The following is a 4321-nucleotide window of genomic DNA, read 5'->3' as shown; positions in this document are numbered from 1 at the left end:
TCTTCTCTGAAGCACTATTGCTACCTTATTGATCTCCTTCTTGTCAGAAAACTGTGAATGAATTGCCTGGCAAAAAAAAATCCGCTCTCAGCATCATAGATCGATGGCAAACTGGGATGTAGATGCTCTCAGTAGCGATGGGGAAGGGAGTCAGAAAACAAAGCCTAGGAATCTTGCTTCTCTAAAGTATAATTTCCTCATTTGTCTTTGTGCCACTTTTTGTCATGTCCCCTTGGCAAACAGCATATCCTGTGATTGACATGGCCATGAATTCCCATGATTTACCAGTCCCTGCCTGTTCAATGACCAGCTCGTGTAAAACACGCAAATAGCTGTGGGAGCACGGATCCCGCTGACTGACTTCTCTCAGCCTTGTGGCAGCAGCACCTACCTGCACATCCATTTTTTTGAGACTTTAACTTTTTATGTAAAATTGAGCAGTTTCAGGAGGAGGTCACAGCCACCAACTCCAAAATGGCCTACATCCTCTGATCGTCTCACTCTCCAAAGAGTTTGAATCTCCTTAGGCATAAGAGAAAACTGAATTTGATCTCCCTCAATGGAGAATGCCGTAATTATTAAGGTATCATATACATGGGGGAGACATCCCATGTGGTGGCGCACATACTTGCTTTACGCTGGAAGAATTTGTATTTGAAGACAATTAAGTAATTCTGTTTCTATATCAAGTGAAGCACAAAATTATTCTCTAATTTTATTTTTTTAATCATACAATATTTTTAAGTCTTTGTCCTAAACTTTTTATACATTAATAAAGCTGTTCTGAGCTGGATTGCTTAGCAGCCTTCTGCTGTTAAAATAGAGATGTTTCAGTATTAAGGCATTGTCAGAAGGTGAGGAGGAGGAAAAAGAAGTGACCTGCAAATACATGAAACCAAAGTAGGTAGGTGAAGCTTGGTGCTTTTTTCTCAGTTCTTTAAAATATTTGTAGGCACCCTCCGTAAGAGGAGTGCTATTCGACTCACCTGGCCAAACTTAGTTCAAGCAACTCAGCAGTTGGTCACCTTGAATTCAAAGTCCAGCTTGTAGTAGTGAAATGATTTACAGGACATGTTCCTCTCCCGTGGGGTTGCTCTGTCACAGTGGGCTTGTTTTTCTGTAGTCTTCCCTTTGAATTCGGCAGGCTTGGGCAGCCCTTCTGTGGCAGCCCTATTGCAGTGCTAGGGGCTGTTCATTGTATTTTCCCTTTACCTGCTGCATACTTGCTTTGGTAGTTGTGTTTTGCTTTCTCCTTCTTTTTTAGACTCTGAAGCTGATGGAAAGTTCTCCCAAGGCCCCATACATATTTAATTCGCCACTGTTTTTTTAATTTATATTGCACTGAGAAACCAAAGAGGCATGTCCTGAATTAAGCTGACTGCATCAGATGATACTGATCAGCCTTTTGGAAGGGTCTAATTCATTTGGGCTGTAATTTGTACGTCCTAACGGAAGCCAGATGCCATTTGCTATTGTTTTGCCCTTTGTGCTGCCCAAGAAGTCAATGATTTCCTTCCAAAACTGTATTCCCTTATGTTTCTGTTTAAGTCTGTGTGAACAGCTTCCTGAACTGAAGGAAGACTGCATCAATTATCCCAGCAGCAAGGAATGGAAATGCACAGGGAGGCCGTAGTGTGCCCAGAGCATCTCGCTCTCTGTTAGCTGCTCTGTAGCGTGGCCACCCGCCCTGGCATGGCCCTTGAGTGTTGAACACAATTCTTCCACCGGCATTCCCAAAAGCGATGCAAAATGCGCACTGGTCAGTGTCCTTTCAGCCCTCCCGTTCACGAGGCTGTTGAGCTGTGGCATGTGTTACCCCTTTGGGACAACTGGGGAGGATCCTCCCTTAACATTCAACGGAGGGGCTCTGGTGGAGGGTGATGCCCGGCCAGGGCTGGGAGCTTTGACTTGCTGTCTGCCAGGGCTCCTCTCTTGACTGGCAAGGAAGAGGGAGACGAGTTCCCTTTGTCTTGAGGAATACGCAACTCATGCTTAATCCCACAGACTATGCTTTAGAAATGCTCACAGCTTCAACACTTGCTTAGCTCATGTTGTCTAGAACCACATTTCTGGTGCAGGACATCACCTTCTAGTCTTAGGCAGTGGCCAGCTTAGGGCAAACATTGAGCCAAGCTCTGACTAGTGCTTCAACGGCAATCCTACGAGCCTCAAGCACTACTTAAAGCTGCGTGGCAGGCAATAGAAATGCCTTGAGTGTTTCGGAGGCGAAGAAGCCTCACTGTATGCACATCGCCTGTGCCCACTGTAATATGCGTGATGCACAGTTTTGGGGATGCCTGCTCCCAAAACAGGGCAAAAGATCCCCATTTCTAATTGAATTTCTGCCCCTGATTTGCTGTAAGAATTTATTCTGTTCCCTGCTGGTTCCTTTCATTCTTCAGAAAAGTGGATATAATGAGCCTTTGAGGCAGTGGACTGATGGTTAAATAATTAATGCCACACAGTGTTTGAGGATGGTTGGCCCAGCATTCAGTGAGTGGCATGAAATACTGCTATACTGCTATATGTTTTGCAGAGTTAGGCTTTGGGTGGAATACTGCTAAAAATACTGCTTTCCAGTGCATGTCAGAGGGGGAAATCAAACCCCACTCTTCTGGCTCTTTTTACAATATCCCACCAACTGTGGAAGGGTATGACTTCTCATTACCTCTCCTGATATAAGGACAAGGGGACATAAGAGAAAAAAACATTGCTCATTAAAACAGCAGTCTCCAAACAAAGAAAACAGGAGAAGAATTCTTTTTTCCCTATACAGTATGTAGACAACCTGTGGCATTCCTTGCTGCAGGACGTTAGGTGTGGTTTCAGAAATGGGTGGACAAGGTCAGAGAAGAAGTTGTACTGAAGGCTGCTAAATACAGCCAGCCAGTGTCTAGCCCACAGAGGCAGAGAACAGCCTAAGAAATGTCGCCATATCATTGCCCCATTCTTAAACCTTTCCCTGGACACGGTTAGAGATGAGTATTGGACTGGGAATGAACCTCTGACCTCACCAAATATGGCAGTTCTGTGAAGCAGTATTTGTTACCCAATACTTAATAAGCAAATAAAAAAAAAAAAATTGGTATCACCTGGCAGAGTCCGTCCTGCAATAAAACCTTTAAGGATCAGAAGGAGGAAGTGAGGCTAACCTTGGGTTAGTTTTCTTTAGTTTGTTTAGTGTCAAATGCTCCTGACTGCATGAGTAACTACGATTGGCCTTAGCTGCTTATTCTGCTATTCAGAGTAGGATGTAACACCATGCTGAGGATGAAATAAATCTTCCAATGGGAAGTGCCAATGGGAAGATGATCTTTTCATCATCTTTCATTTCTTCTTTGTAGCATATAATAGTTCATTATTGTTGTAAAGGTTAATTATGCACAAGCAATGCTTTTGTGCTAAGAGCTGTTTGCTTTAGTTGATAATAATAGAATTTTTTTTTCAGGTGGCTTTTGGTATATAACCTGCTATTTCATGTCAAAAGTCCTGGCTTTTCTGAGCATCAGGTGTAGTTGCTACTAAGAGTGTTTTTTATAATATTTTGTCACTGACGTGAGAGAGGTTAATTGATGTAAGAATTAAGGAATAAACTGCAAGAGAGCACCTGAGATTAGCTTTCAAGCCAAAGAATAACAGGTGTTCTGGGTAAACTCATGGATGGATTGTTGAAAAGCAGTATTTAATTCTTCCCTGGTTTTCATTTGGAGATATCAGCTGCAAACCTACACATGCTTAACAAGGCACTACATCTCAGTTCATCCTTGTGTTTTTAAGGGATAATTTTGGAGGCTGCAGATTTAGGAAACTAAGTCAAAAAAACTTTGCCTTTTATGCTGTGGGTGCAGTTTTACAAAAGACAGTTGTAAAGAGGAAACGTAAGTGGAAGATCACGTTATAGCAAAGATATATGCTCCCCAGCACAGAAATTATGTCCATTGCACTCTACTAAATATATCCCTAGAGGAACGCTTTAAAAAGGTCCCCTCCAAGAGTGCTGTGTATCTTGAGATAAAAAGCAGACTTCACAGTTCCCAAGGCTACATGGGTTTTTTTAACCCTAAGGGTGAATCATATGGGTGTGAATCAAGGCTCTTGCCATACCCAGGTTTTGCTTGCAAATCTGTGCCAGATCATCTCCACTGTCATGAAAAGCTGCTTTTATCTGCATGGAAAACAGATGTACATGAAATCCTTTGGTAATTTTTTTTTTTGTTTAGGTAGTAGGCACTGGGCCACTGAGTGTGATAGGAAGACCAAGTGAATTGATAGTAGACAAGACTGGAAATTTCTACTTAACTCCCATTAACTTTGATCTCCC

Source organism: Fulmarus glacialis, unplaced genomic scaffold (assembly GCF_000690835.1).
Source record: "Fulmarus glacialis isolate BGI_N327 unplaced genomic scaffold, ASM69083v1 scaffold16316, whole genome shotgun sequence".
In the NCBI taxonomy this organism is placed as follows: Eukaryota; Metazoa; Chordata; class Aves; order Procellariiformes; family Procellariidae; genus Fulmarus; species Fulmarus glacialis.
Note: the sequence above shows the minus strand (reverse complement) of the source record.